Source organism: Accipiter gentilis, chromosome 28 (assembly GCF_929443795.1).
Source record: "Accipiter gentilis chromosome 28, bAccGen1.1, whole genome shotgun sequence".
NCBI lineage: Eukaryota > Metazoa > Chordata > Aves > Accipitriformes > Accipitridae > Astur > Astur gentilis.
In genome coordinates, this window is record NC_064907.1 from 10363233 (window position 1) to 10387218 (window position 23986).

The window sequence follows — 23986 nt, forward strand, 5'->3', positions numbered from 1 at the left end:
CATTTGCAGTGATCAGTCCATGTCCAATAGTTTAACAGCATTAGCTACCATGAGTATTTAACCAGGGTTTTTTTTCTGAGGTCTTTGTAATTTGATTTAACAGTGCTCAGGCTGTTAGGCATAACACATTTAATAGTATCATCTGTTGTGCAATGAGTAAAACCTGAAGAGTTAGTAGCCCACGGTAAATAAAAATGGAGTCCAAAGCCTGTGGATAGAGCAAATACTTTCCATGGAATACAGGAAGAGAATGGAGGAGTCTTAAGATTAATTAAAGTATGTGTCACAGTGTACTTTGTGCTCAAGCATGAAAGCTCATTGATAGCACTGGAGTGCTTGCTTTCATTGCAGCACTAATTCAAATAAACTGCTATCCAAGCAAACTCATCTTGAGTTAGCTTGTCAAGTGCGAGCGTCAACACAATAAGACTCTGGAGCTGCACAGAGTTACACTGCAGAGTAGCTAAGATTGTACCCTCATGTTACAAACATGTGATGACAAATCTGCCTTAAAATATTCTTCTCTCTCTCCCTGCTGCAGCTGATACAACTGTTTGTGTGATGGGACTCTAAATTGTGTCTGAGAGAGCCTGCACTGGTGACATGGCTTCACCTTCTACAGGAGAGGAAGGGATGACTGTCTGGGTATAGGAACCTCTTCAGCGGGATCTTCTGGTGATGGAGTAGCACCACAGAACCCCTGCCTGGTGGGCCAGTGAGGACAAGCCTGGGAGCTCATAGATAATTGCAAAATGAGCTTCTGTACTCTGTGCTATCAGTCGGCCCCTGCCCTGGCGGGAAGACCATTACCAGCACATCTGTATCTTTGCTTCTCACTGGCCCCTCTGGAGTGTACTCCCCCTCTTCTCCTGTCTTGTGTGAAATCCCAGGATCAACCATCTTGTGTTCCTCAGCTCAACAATTTTTACCAACTGTGGCTCTTCAGAAGCTCCAGGTAGTTCAGCATCTATGACACTTTCCTTCTGGGCCTGACAGCAGCAGGCAAACACAATGACTTGCATTTGATCAACCCCTGCTCTCTGCAGAGATGGTCTAAATCAGTCAAGTGAAATGCAGTGAGTGACTTCCCGTTTAGCTGGTGCACAGAAAAGCAGAATTGTGCCCATTACTTGTGCTGGGCTTAAAGGAACAATTCACAGTCAAAGGTCTTCATATCTCATCAACAATCTTCTAGAAACTGGTGGATAAAATCTTGTGCTCGCTGTGTAAAGGAAAAAAAGAAAACAAGGAGGAAAGAGGATTTTTATTCCTCCTAGTTAGGACATATATTAAATTGTTCAAGGGGATATATTAAAATGTTCACTGTAGTGAAGGGTTTAATGAACAGAAAACTTTGCACTTCAGAATGGCTTTCCTACTGCCCAGATTTCCTCTCAGTATCTCAGCAGGGTCTTTGTCTTCAGTTCTGCTCTATTCTTCCTCCTAGGGACCTCAGTTAGGAGTTCACTCCGAGCTGCCATTGTTAGCCAGGTCTGGGTTCAAACCCTTGGGGATTTTGACTTAGATGGCAAGATTAACTGCCTGCCCTAGCAATTTCTGTGGTCAAACTGCCCACCATGGTCTCAGATGACCCAGGCAGGGTTCACATATTCTTGACCTGATAAGCAGTGAGAAGTTCAGGCTAACAGATTGAAGTACAGCATGACTTATCAATGCACTGGCCTGTGCATTTACATTTAACAGTCCTAAGGCACTTCCACTGGCAAGAAGTTACCAGCCACAATCAGGAGCCAGTCTTCTTGACAAAATAACACATCTGGTTTCTCCTCTTCAGCGTCCCAAAGAATTTTAACCCCTCTTGTGAATAGGTGTTATTCTTTTCAACTTTGAACGACTAATTGATTTTTAAATGATAAAATTTCTTACACCAGTTAATGAGTATTGCCCTTTTTTGTTTGTTTGACTGCAAAATACTATCTTTCCTTGCTTTTTTTTTTTTTTTTTTTTTTTTTTAAGTTGCACTTGCAGAATATCCTATTTCATGGACCAGGTTGGTAATTGGAAGCAAATGTGTTTGTAAAACAAACCCTAAAATCTGCTGAGTTTGTAACAGGAGTATGGTACCAACATAAGCAGTTCTATCAGAGCACGTGAAACAACTGCAATAACCTCGAGTTCTTCAGGACGGGAAGTAGCAACAGTTTATGAAGGATTTTAGATTAGTTTATTTCCCTTTTGAATAAAATGTAGGTCTCCTTCCTCTCCACTAATAAGGTTGGACTCAATGATCTTAAAGGTCTTTTCCAACGTTAACAATTCTATGACTCTATGATAATAACAAAAAATAATGGGACTGGAGAGGAGGCTGTTGTTCTAGACAGTCTCAGGATCAGGACAGTCATTTACAGCGAGCTGGTCTGTGGCTTTTCCCTGTACAGAATAGATGTATCACAGGGTGTTTTGTCTCAAGTAAATTGAAAATTCAGAATTGAAAATGCCAAGCAAATATGAAAGACAGCAGAATCCTAATTAGCTGCTTTCTGTTTTGCAAAAACAGACTTGCAGATTTCATACGGTATCAGTGAAGACAGCCAACGTTGTTACCTGTAGAACAACAGAAGGTAAAAGAGATCACAGCCAAATATTTATTTGCATTATTAGACAGGGATGCTAAATCTGTCAGGAACAGTATGTATAACAGTGCTTACAGGTATTTCTGTTGTTGGTTTGAAAAGCTGCCAAATGGTATACTCAGCTCTTATACTTTCATTCCAAAAATAATTAGGGATTCTTTTTGTCCTAAAAACTGCTACTTAAATATTTTTCAGCCTGTAGAATGAGTAATTTACAACCAAGAGTTTAAAAAAAACCCCATGGATTGACAAGCTCTCTAAGCCTCTGACGTTAGTATATAACATTAGATAATATCAATAAACATCAAACTCTTTCACAAGCTTGCTTTTAAAAGCTGGAGTTCCTAACTTTGGGGACAAAATATTGCTCTTTTGAATGGGAAAACATAGTTCTTTCTGTCTTCTCTGTCATGAATGAGGAATGAATGGACACATCTTCCCTGTGGAAGTTGTCACAGAAGTTAGGTCTGTGGTTAGGGTTGCGATTTTGGAACTTATTTTACTTTCTAATATGTTTACTGTATTCCAGCCCTGCTCATTAATTAGAGATGCTTGGAGTAAATGTGACTCGCCAGCTGTATGGTCTTGCCTGAAAAGATGGGATTTCAGAATTTTTCTGTGGTTGATTTCCAGTTACTACTAAGGGATGACATGAAAAAGATTTCCTGGAAACTGTGATCATCTGAAGGGAGGGAAGGTAGACTCGGATCTTAGTATAGTGGCTGATGATCCCTCTGGCGCAGACATGAAACAATCTATGAGGAACTGCCTCCTGCACCAGCTAAGACACAAATGCTAGTATAGCATGAACAGACCACTTGTAAAATGACATGCAAAGCAGCATATGATATCAGCATTTTGTGATTTACACCAGCTGGCTGTTGTTTTTTGGCTGAAGTTACCACTTTTCCTCAACCGCGGTGTACAAAGGAATTGAATCCGTCACCCTCTATTCAAGGGAAAGTGAAGTTCATTGTCCTTCAGAGGACCTCAGGTTTGAAACCTTCTTGGTTAAAAAGTCTTCCCAATGTAGGCAGTAGCACAGGACCTGTAACAGTACCTGGTTCTCCGTAGAGGTAGTAGTGGCATAAGAGCTGATGTCTTAAGACAAAAAGGGAAATTGCAGTCAGTGTCATTAGTGGCCGTCTTCACTGGGAGCAGAAAGTAAGAGTAGTTAAAGATGTTAAACTATTTTCCTGTACATGTAACTTTTAACTAACTGGAGCCTAAGGTGGCATGTTCTTGCATGTATGTATTTGCTATGGATGGAAAAGCTGCTGACACTTGAGTCTCCTTGAAGTCGATAACGTGGCTCCCATTGTCTTCAGGGGGAACAGAGGCCAAAGCTGCAAATCCTATCAGATAATTATAAATTAAACAAAGAGTTGCAGTATGCAGTAAAACCCCGCATGGCTGTGATTCAGGAAAGCACTCAGTGTTCTTTGTTGGGGAAGTAAATCATGTAGAAACAGAAGATATTTTCAATGCTTTAAATGCTCCTCAGGAAAACTAAACACAAGTTTGACTGTGCAGGTTTATGTACTCCATACCTTCATGGAATTTTTCCACCTTTGAGTTTTTGGGGTTTTTTTAATCACAAAAAGCTTGTTTCTTCTTTTAATGTGTTCCACTGTGCATTCAGCTGATCACTGAAACTCCAAGAAGGCAACAGCTGTTGTGAATCTATAATCAGATTGCCCAGCTAATTAGTGGTTTTAAATGGACTTGGGGGTTTTTTCCCCTCTTCTTCTTGTGATTTCAGTGTCAGTGACACTGTTAATAAATTCTTAATGAGGAATAATGTTATATAAATGTTGGGGAAACTAGGTCTTCTTTTATATTCAAAGCATAGCACACAATTAAAATGTACCATAGATAGAATCATAGCTTCATTTAACTCATCTTAACCTACCCACTCTGAGCTGAATTGAGTATATCCTGCTTTTCATTTGACGTGTCCTGTTGTGTTAAATGTACCATACTGATCTAAAAGTGGCAAATTCTGTGGGTGCCCAGAGTTGTTATCAGAGCCAGATGCTGCACGCTTGCAAGACATGCCTCCACACAGCTCCTCTAGTTAGAAGAAAAAGAAATTTATAAAATTATCTCACTTGTCCTTTCAAAACAGGTTTCTAATCCATTTCCTTGCAAAGAAACCAATGAAAACGGAATTTTCCCATTAAAGCTGACAATCTATTACTCTTTTTTTTTTTTTCTGTAACGTTTCCTGGTTTGTTTATGGTGTGATCATAGTTATTCAGGGAATAACGGTGCAATCTGTAAGGAATTTTTAAAATTAGTTGGAAATCATTACTTTTAAAAACTGTTATTCAGGATCACTTCTCAGCATTAATTTTTGAAGTATAGTGATTTTTTCCGAGGGTTTTCCCCCCAAATTGTGGGGTTTTAAGAATGTGATTTTTAAAGATAGAGTGTTATATTTACGAATCACTAACCAGAGGTTGAAATCTTCTGAAAGCTTTCCTCTGGTAACCTCTGTCAAGCAGTGCTGGCAAGTAGGGAAAAAAAATCCAAACCGAAAATGGAAAGCCTGCAGATTTTTAAAGCACAACTAAATGTTTAACAGTTTGAAGTGTAAATGAACCTATTTCTTCAGTAATGTGGAATTTTTAAGGAAATATATTTTTATGGTAAATTCTCATTTTTTAGAAAATGGACGTGTGTCATCAGCTATCTTTCTGGTGGAAAAGTCCTGCTGTATTGTGTGTGATGTTAACTGGCCTGAGACCACAGAGAACTATTTATCTCCTGTTTACTGCTGGGGGAGGAAGGCTACGTAAGCTTCTGCTTATCATTCCAGGGCCCCACAAGCCATGAATCAGTCTCCCTATAGGAAATAATGACATTTACTTCAGAGTTCAGAATGTTTCTGAAAATACTAAATATTAATTTATTTTTTAGCCTTCTGTTTTCTGAGACTCTAGCACTTTCATTTTCCATGCTTTAATCTGCAACTCTGAGGATATGAATAATTTTTAAAAGGGAAGTGGAGTTTCTTCGTTGACCACATAGGTGCAAGAGCTGGGCTTTTATGAAAGATAATTCGATATTATGAAACTGGTGATGAACTCATCAGAAGTGGTGTGGCTGAGACGACAGCCTTAGAGCATGAGAAGTACCAGGTGTTAATGAACAGAATGAAGGGAAGGTAAATAATTCTGAGCTCTGGCATTGCATCCCAACAGCCAAGTACCTGCATCCAGAGTTGCGCTTAATTGTTGTTTTTCCTTGCAGGCACCGAGCAAATGTTTTCCTACATGCACCCTTTTAAACATGATTGGCTTGTCTATATTGCTGGGCAGACATTTAGCTTATTTACCTAAGGTGAGTCTATCTGATGATTTCTAGCCACTTACCACCTGTAACCTCCTCAAATCTTTTATTTTTATGGTCTTCTAGATAAAGATTTGGTACTTCTGTGTCTCTGACTAAGGTTATATACATGCATATGAGTATATGCAGTAACAAAGGTATACACACTTTGAACCTATATGCGGGGGCCAGAGCTGTGGATCAGAAAGGGAAACAGCTTTAACACTTCTTTTGGAAGTGCTATCCCAGCTGTTGTCATTGCAGTTGTTGGAGCCGTCCCTCTGCGACTCAGTAGGTAAGCCCTGCCAATCTATTAGCTAAGTTGTTTAGCATGGACTTTGATTAACTTTTGTTCAAATTTAACTTTCTCTTGGAAAACCTAGCTGTTTGTTTTCTGTTGTTGCTACAATTGTGGCTAATATCTTGAGTTCTGCATTATAAAAATGAATAAATAAATGATTGTATTGATATGGATTTTTGTTTGGCATCAGCAAGCTATATTTATGACTACCAACAGCTGAAGCAGCCAGATGTGTGCGTACGTGCGTGGTTTTTCAACCACATAGGCTTTTGCACAATAAATCCATTAGTGCTGATTGCTTCCCTTTCTCTAAAAGGCCCTGCTTTTTCACTTCATTTTGCTATCTCTAATTCAGCAAATAGCTTTTAGTATAATCCTAAAGAGTAGGACATTTGTGAATTATATAATTTAATGTGTTAGTCACAAAATAGCAGATGAACTTGTTAAGGGTGAGTCATGACTTTATTGCCTGCATCTTCTAGATGTAAAATGGATCTTTGCGGTTTTTTTGGTTTGTTTTTATTTTTGCCTCCAACCTTCTTTATTCTGTTCTGAATGACAGATACCTCATCTGCTTTACGGCTAGGAAGACATACTGTATGAAAAAAGGACCTGCTTTCTCTCTGGGTTTAGTCTGCATTTTTAATTGTATTTGCTCATTACTAGCAGTGAAACCTCACCCTTCTGTTTTTTTCTGAGCAAGTTGTAAATATGGCTTCAATATACATTATGTTTAACGCAAGGACAGTCTTTCTAGCATTTTTCACCAGGTCTCAGAGTGGCTCGTGCACACCTTGCAAAGCAGGGAGACCACCCATGGAGTGGGAGGGTCCCGTTGCCACCGGTGGCGCGTCAGAGCAGAGCCAGGGCTGGGAAGCATGTGTGGTACGGTCTCTCGGTGGCAGAATGTCCTCCTCTCTCAAAGGCATAACTTCAGCTTCCAAATTATAAGTCATTTTATGGACGTTTATCACCTTGGACTTGAAACGGAACCCGCAGCTTGAAAGTCAACCTTCTCTCACAACAATTTGTAGGCTACTTTGGAGTGTGGCAACTGAAGGCAGCTAGAGGAAGAAGTGATTTCCCCATGACCCCGACTATTTATTTCGTACATTGACCAATGCGTTTGTACATTTCTCAGAACCCAAAGCTGCACGTTGTGACTAAGCTGTTACAACACCTCTCTGCCAGCAGAAGCAGAGGTCTTCCTTCCTCTTCGCATCCCTCCCGCTGCCCGGTCCCCAGCCCTCCTTTCTGCCTGCTGCTACTTATGGGACTGGTTAGGGAGCCGGGACAGCCCAGTGGCTTGGCAGCACAGGACCAGGTGAGGAGGAAGGAAGGGAAAGCTGGGGCAGGGGAGAAGATGCCATCCCCTTTTGGTGGTTCTGAGATCAGCCCGCGCCAAAGCGGTAAGGCATGTAGCTTCACCCAAAGTTTCACTTTCCCCATCCCATGGGTGGTTAATAGATGAGCCTTTCACATTGCCACACAATACAGGAGACCGTTCTTTGAAGACCTGGGAAATGCAACGGGATGATAATGAGATTTGAAGGCATGGGATAGGTTCCTCCTCAGGGAAGAAGTTGTCACAGTTTCTTCTCAAGATCCCAGCCTTTTTTACAGTCTCCACATGTATACCCTAAAGCAATAGACAATGTAGCTTCTTCATGGAGTGGGTCCAACAGATCGCTCAAGACAAGGTCTGTGAGTCAGGCTCTTACTCATTTCCAGGGACATGCCGAGGAGTCTGTTTTTTAAGGGACGTACCTTCCAGGCAAGTAGTGCTATCAGAAATAATTGTAGTGGTGCAGCTCTCTCTTCAAAACAAGCCAGCATTTGTTAGTTCAGTGGACATAGCTGGCAGCGTCCTTTGATTAGAGGGCTGAGTCAAAATTCAGATTATGCCTACAGATGCAGGAGTAGCCATGCAACAGGCTTTGCTTTTCCCAGGAAACATCTAGTTGCTTTCTCTCCCTCTATATGCCTCTTCTTATGCATCTTTGCCTACTGTGCTATGTCCTTTTAAAATTTTAATTACTGAAATTTGTCCTCAGTTATCAGACCTTCTGTTATATCCACCATGGTGCTTTTCCCTCAGGGAAACAACCCATTCAGCCCTTGGCAGGTCATTTAATACCATCCTGCCCTGGGTACTCTTTGCCCATATTTCGCTTTCTACAGTCAAGGCTAGTGATTAACTATTTTCCCAACTCTCCCCTGTCCAGCAGCACACAGGAAGCCAGAGAAGTGCAAATATAGTTCATAAAAATAATACCCAAAGCCCCTCTCTCCTCACTGAGAGTTTATGTAAGGGTACAAAAGAGTTGCCCAAGGGCTCTTGAAGTTCTGCATAAAGCAACGAGTTAAATATTTCTAGTTCCTAAGTGCAAATGGAACAACATTTCAGAGTCTGCAGCTGATCGCCCGCATCCTTGAAGACCAGAGCCTTGTGTGCTGAGGGAAGAACGTTGCCCCTTGTGCTTACATACACTTTATGGACTTTGTGAGGCCTTTGTAAAAAGGATGATCCCGTTAATGGTTAACCGAGTCAACAACGAGACTGGGAAAACGGTTAACGATATATTTCCCTGAGAGCACAGCTAGAGCAATTTGTAAAATGATGTGTGATATCCACATGCAGGCACAGACATATCCCAAGGAGAAGTGGGTAGAGTATCTCAAGCGGTGTGCAAGGCTTCCTGACTCACTGCACAAATAATACAGTCAGGGGAGTATCGCTTGGAATGCTTCCTTCCAAAAACCAGTGTTACATAAGGACAAAATTCACTGCAGTCGTGCTAGGTTTTTCCTCTTTGCCTGCCCACACTTGGGGTGAGAGCAATAACTTGTGCCAGGGAGTCCTTGACTTGGGAACATCCATGTCCCTGCATGTTGTTGCACTGACTGGACACTTCTGCTATACAAACACTAAATCATATGGAGTACAGGCAAAGAAGAGAACTGGTTTGTACTGGGATGTGGCCCTGTGGCATTCGGTCATTATCTCCATTTCAGCCCCACCTCTGAAGAAGATGGCTGCTTTGCTTACGACCACTGCCCAGGTGCCAGTGGCTGCATATTAATGCCCACTTTGTTCCCCGCCTTTGCATCAGAGAGGCAGATCGGTTTCTCGAGACAATCCCACTATCTGTGCCGCGTTTGCGCTAGCCCTGCCACAGTCTGTAAATTACAGCAGTACTTCTGCTAATTAGCAGGGCACGGACATCTGAACCACCATGGGCATCCTTTTCTGCAGGCTGGGGAAGGGCTGCCACTCTCTCCCATCTTTCACCGCCTGTCTGTGGGCCTCACTCCTCAAGAGCAGCCGAAGCTCTGTTCGAAGCGAGCTTCCACATCTGTCTGTAACCATAGTGACCAGATTGATCCCCGTGTTTGGGGTTTCTGGGAGCTAGAAATGCAAGTGCATATGTAATGTTTCTCTTCTGTGGCATCTTCTCTCCTTGCTGAAAATACCTGCACGTTCTCCTCATACTATAGCCGTGGATTACAGCAGGCTTGTGGAAAGTAGTTCCCCTTGTCATTTTTTAAATACATTTAGAGCCTCTTTTTTATTTCCAAAGGAGAATCTCTTGGCTTTCAAAGCATATTTTTAAAACATGACTTCTGTGACGATCCTTCATCTGCTGGATTTATATAAATAGCTTCAGTAAAAAAAACCACGAAGGATTACTAATACATTGCAAATCATCATCTTAAGAGGTGTCTGTCTCTTCCTCCGACTTGTATTACAAACTGCGGATTTGCTGGGTAGTTTCCCTTTGCATTAAGAAGACTCAGCATCGCTGCTTGGCTTACTGCCACTTTTCATCGCTTAACTCCTTTTGCTAATTAGCAGCTCTTCTGTTTATTAGGTTTGTATCAGTTTAATGAGGCATCTCCACTGGGCGCTGTTAAATCTGTCTCTCTCGAGCAGCATTTCTCATGCTTCGTGACTGGTTTCTCCTGTCTCTGCAATTCCATTTAGTGAAATCCCAAGCATCAAGTGTAGCACACAGTCAGTGTTAAACAACATGCAATAGCGCCGGGAAGAGGAACATCCCAGTCAGAGGTTGATCCCACAGCCCACTGCTTCCATACGCGTGTCCAGATCCCACAGTGGCCCCTATGCAGGTAAATGACCGTCCCAGTCCCTGGAGGCTTTGCACACCCCAGGGCATCCGCAGGCATGGCAGCACATGGGTGAGCCCCAGCCTGAGAGACACACGCTGACATAAACCTTTTGAAGAGAAGCAGCATAAAAGCACCGAGTTCTTTGTAAATTATTGGCACAACAAAGTTAGAAAGCTACTGAGTATCAAACTCACTAAAGGAGGTGAAGTGGGTTTTGCTGGGGCAAGGCAGCACAGCCTGGAGAATTATTTTTGCTGCCTCATGCTCTGTTTGGGCTGTTAGGCTGACTGTACTTAGTCTGTCATGTACACAGCTGCTATGGGAGTACATACCTAAATATTCACCAAAATATACCAGCTTTGGTAAATTCACCTCTTCTCAATGAACCTGACCAGCTAGCGTAAATTAGGATAGATATTAAAAGCAGAGATATTAAGTAGAAATTTCTCCTTTTGTGTGTACAGCAGATGCCAGGAAACTTGTCACCTTTTCCATGATAGTGATATCTATACCATAAGCAGTCTGTAGGCTAACACTGCCTGCACTGTGGAGAGGGAGTAAAGGAGGGCTTTCCTCAGAACGGTTAGACTTAAAAATGAGAATTTAATCCTTAAACAAGACAGAGATGGCCTTGGATTTATTCAGTAATGCTTCAGAGGCTAGAGTGCCTGGGACCTCCATTTATCTGCCACAGAAAAACAACGGGCTGCGGGAGTCATGGCCAGAGCTGTGTTTACCAAGTGTGTGGCAGTCACGCAGGCAAAGCTCCCACAGTCCCGGGGCTCTGCAACTCCTCGCTCCTCTCCTTCTCTAAGGCTCAGTATTACAAAGAACAGAGCAACTCCGGCCATGCTTAAATCTCTCAGCTTCCATGGAAATTAACTGAAGTGGAAAGTGCTAAACACTTTCCAAGAGTTACTTGACACTCTGCAAGATGAAGCTGTAGCAGTTTGTCATTTATTTATCTTTCATTTGCATGTTGGCTGTCTTGCTGAATGGAGCCTGGTGCTTACTTACAGTACAGCCTCTCTGAATCACTCCAGCATTAAGATGTGGTGATGACATCTCAGTCTAAATGAAGGTGCACCTGTGTAGTGGGCATATGGTCTGCAAAGCCCAAACTACTCTTTATCATTCTGAAAGTCTGGGGCCAAACCATCACATGTTGCTCCTTTGCTGGGGGCGGTGAAATAAAAGTGCTCATGAAGTGACAAGCTAGAATTTACGATAAAATCTGATAAATGGAGGAAGGAGGCGAAAAAGAACAAGCAAACCTAATTACCTGCATACTGTCGTTGGTCACTGGCATTCTTACATTCCCTTCAGACAACTGGACCCTTTTAAAAGAATAGACATAAGGCTTATGATACCTGATGCTTGCCACAAACTGGAAAGTTTGGAAACTGAATCTCGGGACCTGTGCCTACTGAAGTGTGACTAATACTTTGTGTCTTTGTTACATTTACTTGATCCACGGTTCAAATTACAGCTCAGAAACTGACCACGTAACGTGGTAAAAGAGAAGTTTATCTGTATCAGACATAACCTTTGCATCTCTTGTGCCTAGTCTCTCTCTGGGTGAATTGGCATAGCTTGACAGCACGTGAATGAAAAAGGAAAGAAACTATTTCCAAATCTTTTACCCATCCAAAAGCAATCTTTGCTCAAAATTACCCTATGTCTGTTTTCCTTTTATTTCCTACCAACATTTGCAAAAAGGGCTTCTTTTTACTCACATTTCAGGGAGCTTTTTTTCAGAGACCAGGTTTAGACAAACTCACTAGCAGACAAGTGCATAGCAGAAATAACACATATGATTTGAACGACAAGTCACATGCAATAAATAACGGATAGTAGAAGTCCAAAGAGAAGTCACATGGCTAATGCAGCATTTAAATCCTGTTTACAACTTCAAATGAGGGCACTTAGATTCAGTTCTTTGCCTGTTTGCCTACAAATTGGCAGCCTTTTGGGTTTCCGTGAGTCTGCGGGTCAGAAAAGAATGTCAATTAATTCCTTTTGCTAGTTCTTGCTCTCCATACCTTGCTCTCCAGCCTATTAAAGAACAACAGGAAGACATAAGAGACAAAGAAGCAATAACTCTCCTTTAGCTGAAACTCTAAAAAGAGCAGCCATTGGCCAATGCACACTGCAAAGGCACCAACAGAGCTGCCAGAATTGCCACGTTTGCTGAAGAAGCAACAAGTGCCTGTGAGAAGCAAAGTGCTGCAGCACCCCCAGCCCCGTGCCCCGTGGCCCGCGCAGCTGAACGAGCCGCACTAAAGGTCCTGCTTACGTGTCTTGTGGTTAAATGCATGGCTTTACTTTCCAAAAGCCTCGGTTTGGTATTTCTCACAAGCGTTACGATCACACATAGTAAATTCATATGTGGGCATGGGTAGAAGAAACGCAAAGCATGTTTTGATTAGTTGCAGAAGAGCCTGAGTCTTAGAATAAAAGTATCACTGCAGAATGAGTTATACCCCCACTTTGGAACCAGCCAAAATATGTAGTTGTTTATTTTGCACCTTTTGGCACAGAAATTGGTGTGATATTGATCTAACCCAATCTTTCTCTTCAGGGTGCATGCTGCTCAACATCTGCTCTGCACATACCAGCCCCTGTCTCTCTGGCACCAGAGGCAGAGCTGGCTGATGCAGGGAGTTCATTCAAGCCAAAGCAGGGAGGCAAAACAGGCTGACATTGTGCTTGGACTGTGCTGTGTCCCTGGTTACCTCCTCCGCAGATCAGCTGTCAAGCCAAACCCTTTGCCATCCCTTCCTCCCAGCCCCTTCACATCCAGCCAGCTTCGCTGCCTGTTCTTCCACTTGTCCTTTGTCCATGGTTTACCACCTCCAGCCTTTGTTTCCCACTGTACTTCCCTTCCTCCCCCGGACAAAATTGTGACGGTCTGTTGTCTCCGCTCTCCTTCTACTCTTTACCGGTGGACCCATCTGCAGTGCAAACCCTTTGGAACAAAGACTGCCGTACTGTCGGTTGGCGCAGTGCCCACCACACAAACGTCCCAATGCAATCTGAGCCCTCTCGGCGTTGCTTAACCAGCCCGTCCCCTGTACGGGGACAGCAGTGCCCTCCCTCCCGCATGGATGTGACAAGGTGATTTTGGCCCCTGCTGCAGACGCTCTCTCTGAAGGCCCAGCTGAAATCACAGCCCATACAGGAACTGCCTGATTGATGAGCATCTTCTTCAAGCAGTAATTAATTCTGTGACAACTCCCTTAAGACTTCACCTGTCTCTTTCACCCCACCTCTGCTCCCCCGCAGCTCCATGGCTTTTCCACGCCATACCTCCAACAGCCGGTGGAGCAAGGTGCTCTCTGTTTTCTTGCCCAAGACTTTATGGGCTCAGTGGCAGCCCCAGGCGTAATTTACTCATGCTCCTAGGACTGCTGATGCAGAAGTGGCACGGGAGGAGCAGGGCCGAGCCACCCTCTTTCTCACAAGCGAGCAGAGCTGTCCCAGGCTGGTGGCCTCTTTCTGCTCCGGCTTCTGAGGCTGTTGCCTGATGCCTCCTCCTCTGCCCAAGGCGAAGGAGCTGCCTGCCTCCTTCAGCAGCCCGGGCTGGCCCAGCCTGCCAGAGCAGCGCTGGCAAAGAGGGGCCACCAGTGCCTTCGCCTGCGAGCCGTGGGGCCGGCTCTGTCTCTCACTACCCAGCGCTGGGTGCTGGTGCTGGCTGCCGCTCACCGCCCATCTGCAGGCTTCTGGGGAAAGACACGGGCTCGGGCGAGGCTTCCCAGGCTCGCCTCGGGACCCCGATGTCAGCCGGTGCCGAGGAGGTTTGGAGACTCCCCCAGGCGTGAAGAGACACTGAGCCACACGGTGGGGAGCAGAGCAGGGTCTCGTTCACCCAGGCGCAGGAAGACAAAGCAGAGCACTTGAAATTCCCAGGTGTTTTGTGTCCATTAAAATCAACCAAGATACTCTTTTCCTGCTAATGTGCTGGGGTTTTAGGGGTCTTACAGCAAAGAAAAATTCTGGGGGTGGGCCTGTGAGAAATGGTCCCAGAGGGCTAATGCTTGTGTAGAAAAGGCAGCAGGATGCCCCCTTCCCTGAGGGTCTTTCCAAAGCACCTTTGCGGGGACTTCCCACTGGCTTGTCACCCTGGCCCTGTAAGCCGCTGCCTGGCTCTTGCTGGTACCCTGGGATCTCCATCACTTCCCCTCCCTCAGCGTGGGGAGATCAGGGATTTCTGAGGGGCTGCTGGAACCTGTGTTTGCAATCGCGGCTCCTCCTACCCTCTGCTCCAGACTAGCCAGCAACCAGAGGTAGCAAAGTTGTCCCCTTGTTGCCATAAGAAGTAATGTGAGCCCTATGCCAGTCTTGCACCTCTGCCGCATGGTTGATTTTAACGATTCCGTATCTTCCCGGGGCAGAGACTCTCATCCCAGAGCTGCCTATGCAACCTGCTTTAACCCCTGGCTCAGAGCAGTCAGCCACCCATCCAGGAGCCTGCTTACAGAAAAGCCATAGGAAAGTGAGGCTGGGTACTGTTCAGAAAGGCAGGCGTTGCTGTAAGTGAACCACGCTTTACTTGCAGTGTTTGCTTTTACTCGCGACACGACGTCACTCAGCCTGTGGCCTTATTGGGTAGTTTAGGAAAATGAATACTTTTGGTCAGTACCAGCCAGCTGATCCATTCCTATTTAGAGGCCAATTTTGTGCTGGAAAATGCGTGTGTAGTTAGCTGACAGAAAGGAAACAAGGGCAGAGGTTTTCTCTGTTACACAGAATGATTTTGTTGTTTAAAATGATGCAATTATAATGAGCCCGATTCATCAGCTCTCTTTAAAAAGTCACACACCTTCAGAGATAACTATCTTTAAATTTTAATTCCGTTTCTAAGTGACTTGGTTTGACCTGTTTTGCTAGAAATAGTAATCCTGCTCATGAATACCATCTGCCCATTCAGACTGCCCGTGTACCACATAATATCTTCAAGGCTGGAGCTTACGGCTTTAACTGTCACATGATACACAGTCCCATGCCTCTTAATCAGAGCATCAAGTGATTTATTCAATGTGCTTTTTTATTTCCTGCCATGGCCTGCCCTCTCAGAAGTTTCCAACCGCTCGAGACAGCCAGAATTCACTCTCGGGGCTGTCTCCTTTCTGACTGACGATGTTTTTATAAGCAGCAGCCCTTTCTGCTTTAGCTTGCTCGGTTTGTTTCTCTCCTTACAATCTTCCCACAAAGTGGTGAACTTTGTCAGACGGGGCATGTAACTCTGCAATGAATGCAGCAAGATCTCCCCTGCCTCCAAACGTTGCAACCTGCTTTAAGGAAGGAGGTCATTTATTTGGACCACACCTGGCACAAAGGGACCCTGAACGGGCTAGCCTTTAGGCAGTACTGCAGTGTAAATGTTAATAGGTTGACAAGATTACATGAGTAAAACTACTTGGTGTTTCCATGTCACATTGCTACGGAAAAGCTCAGCCTGTAATCTATTTGGGAACTGTCATTTTTGTATTTACATGGCCATGAACTGAAAATGGCACCTCATAGGTGAGCCATGTGTCAATCAGTATGCCAGAGAATGCTTCCCCCAAGCTCGCTTGCAAGATGAGCAGCCACAGTGATTTAGATGCATACAGAGCATTCATTTAGTCAGATTTTCTGCTGGAGGTATAACTAGACCTAGTTACACCAAATTTCATCCCATCACGAGACCTTAAATCCAGCATTTTTTATATCAAAGGTGCTCCTGGCCTTTTGCAGCTCTAATGAAAGAACAATTCAAAGATTTATTCAAAGAACAGTTTGGCCAACAATGGAGGACCATTAGAGAAAGCAGGAAAAAACCAGACTGTTGGGTCCCTAATGTTCAAATGTTTGTTGTGGGCACGTAGTGAAGTTAGAGCACTAACCCCAATTCAGCCTTCTTCTAGGCATGAAGGACAGATAATGTCCAGGAAAGAGGACACGATGCTGTGCTCCCATGGGAAACATATGTCTCCAAACACACAGCAGGTCTTGGCTTGACCGACCAGATTAATGACAGGCAATAACATGACACCATGCTGACTCCAAAGGGCTTCTGGAAAGATCCTGTATATAAATTGTATTTCCCTAGCATTGATCACAACGTGGCCTGTCTTCAACACCTCTGACACTGATTTTGGTGGTAGAATCACTGATGACATTTCCACCGACTAACTCTCCTGGAACATCTGTGCCACAAAGAACAACAGGCTTTCCCTTTCCCTTGGATCACTGACATACACATTTCTGCCTTTCATTTCTGTGTTATAGATCTGGTTTTTCGGGCCAAAGTGGTTTGTCTGTGAAAACTTTGCTTGTGACATCAAGGGTCTTGCCACATTAAAGACCTGACATCACGGACAGAGATCTTGAAAGCATTTTTTCACATCTTAAAAGTTCTTACAATCCTGTAAGCTAAGGAAGCACATCACTCACTCTTTCCTAGGGCGAACAGAGACCAAAGCTACTGAGGAAAATTTTGAAAAGCTGGACGTTGATCTCCTGACTCGTAGCCTGCGACTATAATCACAAGACCACCCTTCCTCCCATTTTAGTAATAAAAATCAGCAACCAAAACCAGAATGAAATGAGACAAAAATGCCTCTCTTTCATTGGAATGTGCTTAAATATTAAGATTAGGGATGTGGGTTGCTGTTTGTTTTTATTTTGGGTCAGAGTGAAGTTGAGGAAGGGACCTTTCTTAGCACCTTCTTTCAAAATGGCTATCTCTCTGAATGTACGTGCACGATTTGATTCTGGCCATTTTATCAAAATGACAGCTTCCATCTGTGACTGAGTTGCACTGTGTTTCTCTTACAGTCCTGTAAGCAGAATATAGGAGCTGTTACACTGTACACAGGGTCGGGAGGGAGGCTGGTGGGAAAGCAGTGGAGCATACAGCCGAGGATACCACCCCTAGCCTTTCTTGGCTCTTAAATGACATTCTGCATGTATGTATTTTAGGTGGAACACCACACTGGCGCTGAAGAAGCAGAGCCCTCCAGGATGAGTCATTTGTGTATCCTGTGATTGTGGTTTTGTTTATCAGCCTGCCAAGATAAAGATTAGCATCCTTTGAAGGATGACTAAAAATTGTCGTATGTTGCAGCTAAATCAGCATCAGCTGTCTACATTAGTATTATCTTCTAATTTTTGTAATCTTCCTCATCCATCTCTTAGAGATTTTGTGTTAACAAAAACAGACATCTAGCTTTCTTAAAGGGCCTAGCATTGCTATTACTGGCCTGGACAGCATTAGTGCTACTGAGGTGACACTTCTTGTGACATCTGCAGTGTTAGACCATGATCTCCTGAGTGCGTTCAGCACGAGTAGAATGTGTTAAAGCAGCTGGTATGCAGAGTGCACGCCACAGGGGAGAGTTTCTGGTCTCCAGTATTGCCTTGTGAAAAATACATATTCAAGAACTGAGCTGGTAAGTCAGCACCAGTGTAAGCAAAACTGACCTCGCTCATGCGCTGTGAAGATATTATTCCAGATGCAAGGGTCTTCCTTCTGTCTCCACGGTGTTCATATCAATTCTGTCTATAGTCACAGCGACTTGGACACCAGTCCCAGCTACCTGAAGCAGTAGCTTCTTGTAAGTTTTCTGAACGGGAGCCCTGTTGTACAATGGGAGAGAATGGGGTACTATTATAATCTGCTGGGCTACTCCGCTCAGTCCCTCAGTGCCAGCAGCAGTTTAAAGTCCTTTTCTCAGAAAAAGGATGAAGGTGAATGATCAGCTTTCATTTCCTGCTGGCCATGAAGAGCTGAGACATAGCTGTGTTGACTTCAGGACATGCCAGAACTGTGTAGCGAGAGCCAGAGACTCAAAGATGGCTCCTGAAATTCATGATGTTGTTGTCAGACACCTTTGAGCGGCAACCTGATGGGATGGCTCCATGCTGCACCCGAAACAGCTCTTTGCAACCTCTTTTAGATCCAGACTCTGACCATAAACTGACGTTCCTGGGTCCCAAAAGGAAGAATAGCAACCGCAGAACTGCTGGATGGGGAAATGAGTGTATCTGTGTCCCCATCAGGAGCTTGGCACTACTGCACCACAGCTCTGCCGGTTTGAAAAGGAGCACAGTGGTGGCCACCTGGAAAGTTCTATTTTTCTCACTCAGACAGTGGCTAGTGGTTTAGCGTGCTGCAGCGTTTAGAGGCCGAGGCGAATGGTACAGCAGCACTCCGGGGAAATGCAGGTAGGTGAGCTCCCCAAGAAACCTCAGCCAGAGCTTAAACTGTCTGTTTGATCCTCTTCTCCAACAAACCCTGGAGAACCATAACTTATACCAACCTGTGGTGATGCAGATGTTAAAGGGCTATTAAGGAAATGGCTAGGACATGAATATCACATGACTGGACACACTGCATACAATAATAGTCCATATACTCTCTTTCCACTGAACTACACTGGAGCTATTGTTACCATCTTGCTGAGCATCTGACTGAACATATACAACAAACATTGATGAGAATTACTTTTGACCGCTTGCGTAACCACGTATAATTTTACTTGTGTTTTCAACTAACTCTCTTACCAGGATGAAAATTAGTAGAAAGTGCTGAAGAAAATGGCTGAATATACTTCTGTAACCGATAATTGACTTCTGATACCAAGTTTTCCTCAGGAAAGAAGCTGGAATGCACGAGCTAAGTAAAAGTTATTTCAAGCTATAATCACAAAAAGTGTAATGCTTGTCAGGTAATGGTAATTGTATAATGTGATATTTGCAATGAATGCATTTAAAGGCAAATGTTAATGCACTCCTCTGATAAAAGATCAACTTTATTTTTTGGTCAAAGCATAGACTTGCAAGCAGTGCAAACCAAAACTGTTTGTAAGTGTAATTAACATACTTGTGGGAAACCCAAGCATTTTCTGTAATGAAGATAGCCAACAAAATACCTACTGCAATAAAAACTGGTGAGCTATGTGATATTTTACACCTCATTAATGTTTTGGTAGATAGTCATAGCTTCATTCAAAATGAGTAATATGCACCTTGTTTTCTATTTGTTGCCGGTGTAAAATACTTCAAAAGAAAATCCCAAATACCCTGTGAGTATACACAGTGCTAAGCTGAGCTAACGAGAACATCCTGCAACTAAAAAAAGAAAGAACAGTCTTCCGTGCATCAGGAATAACAAAAGGAGCGAGAGCAGCGATCATTATAATAAGCCATGCAGCCACTTACTAACTGCTAATCAATAGAGACAGATTTAGAAATAAATGTAAGTCATTTCCAGTAACAGAAGTAAGCAGAGGGCTCAGAAATAGCACAGCAACAAACCTGCTCTGCCTGGAGGAAGCCATTTCCATCCCTCGGGCTCCATTGCCATCAGCTGTGACACACGCAGGCTGTGGAAATGGTACTGTTTCAGTGCTGAGTGCGTGCAGCATTTAGGCTTTTCCGTTCCCAAATTGCACATACTTGCAAAATGGCCTGAGTGGAAGTGTCTGTTTAAACTTGTACTTATGGTAAGATTTATGTCCTACCTGGAGCCAGCAAGTGACAAACTGACTTTGTACAACATGCATATAGACTTGAAAGCCTGACGCTCTCACTCTCTGCCAGAAAAGCATTTCCAGACTTTAAGGTGCTGCAGACTTCTGGACCTTCATCAGGTGGTTGTGCTTGTCTCCCAGTATGTTGGGCAGGCCCTCAGGGTGGGCAGGATCTAAGCTCTGCCCTAGCTTTGGACCTCTGCATTCCTGCTCAGCACGTGGTTCCTCTGCCCACAACAGTCACCTCCCTGACAGAGGAGACCCTCCTTCCCACCCCAGTAAAACTGCATGGGCCCTGGGACTTCCCAGTTGCCTAAGTACAGCCTGTACCAGCCCTTCAACCCTATGGATGCTCAGGTTTCCCCTTCCATAGGCAAACATTAGCTCAAGAAGCTAGAAGAACATAGGCTTGCACAAGTTTCCGGCAGACCTGTGCATAACTTAGCACCTGGTGCACACAGCTCTAGATTACCCTCACAGCCCATTTCATCCTCATGAATCTGGGTTTTCTTTCGCTCATATCAGCCCTTTAGTGAGCCCAGGGGAGTTCCTTCTTCAGTTTAAGGCAGTTGCCTTGGCTTCTTCTATTGTCAGTGGAGAGAGAGAGACAGGGGATTTTCAGGAGCCAGTTCATCCCACTCATGCAGCATACCCATGTTAGGATGGACTGGTTTGTCTTCTGGAGGTTTCTATCTCTCCCCACTGACCACATAAGGATTTTATTTTAGATTGCATGTCTAATTTATTGGGGGGAGAAGTTAGATGAGACAAACCTCAAGCCTCATCTGCCTTCTGCAGATGTCCACTTTCCAAGCAAAACTCTGAAGAGCCATCAAAATTTTTATAAATGCCCAGGCAGATGTACAAACAGATTTCCCAGTCATCTTATGACATGTAGATACTGCAGCACCAATGCAGGAATTGTTTTACGTTTCTGTGTCAGACAGAAAATTCAGCTATACTATTTCATAGCCTTATGTGCCAGGTTTTGTCTCCTTGAAACTGAGAAGCAGCTTTCTCTTGGTGTAAGAATAGGACGGGCTTTTACGTCTGGAGAATTTCCAAGAGCTTGCCAAAATTGAGCAGTCAAATTAAATAGCGATTACATGTTTTCAGCAACATTGCGCTGGTGGTGATCAGTATCTTCTTCCTTCATACAAGCTGCCCCTTGCACAGAGATTGCCTGAGTTACCCCTTAGATGATATAAATTTGGAGTAAATCCTCTGAAGTTAAGGTGGTGTAGGTCTGGTGACTATAAATGCAGACTCAAGCACAAAACAACTGTGCTTAACCAGCACCTGTGTTGATCAGCGAGCGTATGGTAAACTTTGCCTTCATGGTGAGGCTTAAGAGACTGGTGTGCAGACTGAAATCAAAAGGGATGGTGCTTGCAGATGCATGTCCCCCTCCTCCCTTGTGTTGGCACAGTACTCGTGACTATGCCATCAAACAGGTCAGCAAGCTGATCTGGTTGAAAACTTGCCCTAGAAAAATTGCAGATTGTTTTTCAGCTGGGTCAGTGGGCTGATCCAGCTGACTGCAAGATCAGACAAGCACAAGCGCTCCCTTTCCAGCACCCGGGCTTAGTGAAACCGTGCCCTGAGATATGGCTGTGACTATGCAGAAAGTAAAATGCAAAAGTGCCCAGCAAATATTTGAATCAAATCCAAAGACCGTATTGTACTGACAGGAGAAGCCATAAAGGAAATTCAGTATATTAAGACTAATGGGTAAATTGGCATGGTGATATGTGGCAGCGAAGTTCAAAGCAGCAGTCTAAACCATCAATTCGTCACGAGAAACACAAATATTACATTGACAGCTCAGCATAGTGCTCAGGGATGTGCATCAAGAAAAGTTAGTGACTTCTCAGTTCCAGCTGGGCTTTTGGCACCTGGCTGCTGCCAGTATGTTCACAGCATAAAGGCAGATCACTGTCTTAAAGGGTTTGTGGCTCTGGATCTCTTCCCATTTAACTGAAACCAGCACACTGGTGTTAGCCGTAAGAGAGTTGGTGCCTATGCAGTTGGGGCCGCTCACATTTAGATCAAGTAATGTGGTATTTTAGAACAAATATAATGTCTTTATTGTGACTAGAATAAGGGGGTCCTGGCCAAGGCCTGCTGTCCTTGCAGATGGAAGTTCAAAAGGGGATGTCTAAAACTGCAGGCTCAGAGATGTATATGTAGATTTTGAATTGTGCGGTTTGATCGCCCGTTTCTTTTTTAAACGTTGGCCTTAGAGAAATAACATCAATTGGAGACCAGAAACTTCTTTTTGACAATCAACTCAGATTTGCTCATTGAAAGTCTTTTTGGCAGAACAGGACAGAGTTTTGAGTTCCTCACACAGTCGTCTCAGTACATGAATGTGGCCTTAAGGCTGAACTGTTCCCTTTTTATATGCCTGTATACAATACTCAAACAAACACAATGGAATGGCATATTGGAAAGCTTTTAGCTTCTTGCACCACTTAGCACAATCTTTTTAGCTGTCTCCACTGTTTACTCATCCTCCTGCACCACTGACAGTAAAAGCCTGCACGAGTTTCTTTTTTTTCTTTCTTTCTTTCCCTTCCCCTTTTTTTTTTTTTCTCCAGCAGCACTGCAGACACAGTAGCACAACCATCTCAAAAAACCCAAACCAAAGCAACCTCCAAATTCCAAATCTCTGCAGGAGAGGCTGCTTGTGTGAAGCTGAAAAGGAGCCAGAGCGTACCAGCAAGAAAGCTGTGATTTCATCCAGCAGCCTGACAGAAACTCTGAGGCTTCACTGCAGCAGTTTGTGCAGATGCAGCAGCATCCCTCTGACCGGGGCCGTATCAAGTGCTAGCAGAGGAGTCCCCAGAAGAAGGATGCCCATGTAATTCTGTGTCACTGCCCCCTTGCTTTTTAGTTGCAACGCTCCGAGGAAACCAGGTATGCTCTACAGGTTTTTAAACAGTTTTTATTCCTTAAGATGTTGCCTAATTTCCAAGGGAAGGGTAAGCTGCATGGAAATGGGGAAGATTGATGAGAGAAAGAAAGGTCCCCAAGGAGGGTCGTTCTCCTCGCCGTGGAGTGGTGGTAGTCAGGTTTCTTGTGGGGGGAAGTCCAGGAAAATTATCCTGAGCAGAGGTGGCTGGGGCATTTGCTTGCAGCGAAGGTTGGCAGGGAGGTTTCTGGTGAGGTCTGGTGTGAGGGCTCAGGGGTGAGTAGCAGCTGTCACTCATGTTTTGGTGCTTGTCTGGGGACTGATTGGAGCTGGGGACTGGTATTTCTGCCTTGGTATCTGTGTGTTAGCTCCCGTGTCAGGTCAGCAGGCAGGGGAGGGCTACTGGCCAGGTGCGGGACAAGGTTTAGGATGGCATGTGCTGGGTTGGGGAAACACCGAAGGTTATAGCATTTGCACCAGTGTGACTCTGGGGTGACTCTGCTGAAAGCAGTAGTGCTGACAAAACTGTGAACAGGATTTGGCCTTATAATGCAAAAATGAGAAGATTTGGCAGGGGGCCTGGAGGGGTGCTGGGAGCTAGTCTCTGACTGTATAAATGCATGTGTTTCAAAAAAAGTATGCTGGTTGCCGGATAGATGTCTGAAGCCCTATGAGCATGCATCACCTTTCATAGGAAACAAAGAGGCTGTTGCGTTTCAGACAGCCTCCCCACTGAATTATTCAATGCAACTAAATAACTACAGAGCTCCACTGAGTTGCATAAAACTGCAAAACGGGCTCCCTCCCTTGCCTTGAATCAATGCCATTTTCTCTTTCTGAATGCTACATTATAGCCTCAAATGGGTGGCTTGGAGCAATGCTTGAGACACTTGGAGAAAGAACAGCAAACATAGTAAGAAGAGCATGGAGAGGAACTGACATAACACTGTCAGAACGCTTCAGACCGAAGCACAGGCTGCTGCTGGTTGTGGGGAAATGACAGTGTCTGAAATAGAGCACGCTTTGTGCCCCATTGTGTCTTCAGAGCCAGTGCCTGTCCAAAAATGCTAATCTGGAGACAGCACCACCTAAAGAAAAGCAGAAAAGCACAAAGGCTGAGTGTTGTTACAGTGACTACTTCATATGCTGGGTTTATTCCAAAGCGGGCGATGCAAACCCTGTGTATCATCCACGC

At 44.2% G+C, this 23986-nt stretch overlaps 2 protein-coding genes across 23 annotated transcripts in view; one reads left to right on the forward strand and one right to left on the reverse strand.

Moving 5' to 3' along the window:
• GGPS1 (geranylgeranyl diphosphate synthase 1) overlaps positions 1 to 23986 on the reverse strand; it is a 407079-nt gene that overhangs the window by 173321 nt on the left and 209772 nt on the right. The window lies entirely within an intron of this gene.
• LYST (lysosomal trafficking regulator) overlaps positions 1 to 23986 on the forward strand; it is a 117800-nt gene that overhangs the window by 2461 nt on the left and 91353 nt on the right. For 4 of the 22 annotated variants that reach the window (XM_049831516.1, XM_049831513.1, XM_049831512.1 and 1 more), the window contains 3 exons: positions 542 to 6222; positions 17326 to 18570; positions 18913 to 22796. The gene's annotated coding sequence lies outside the window, so the exon portion shown is untranslated. The remainder of the gene's footprint in view (positions 1 to 541; positions 6223 to 17325; positions 18571 to 18912; positions 22797 to 23986) is intronic. The other 18 variants (XM_049831531.1, XM_049831521.1, XM_049831522.1 and 15 more) reach the window with 18 other exon arrangements.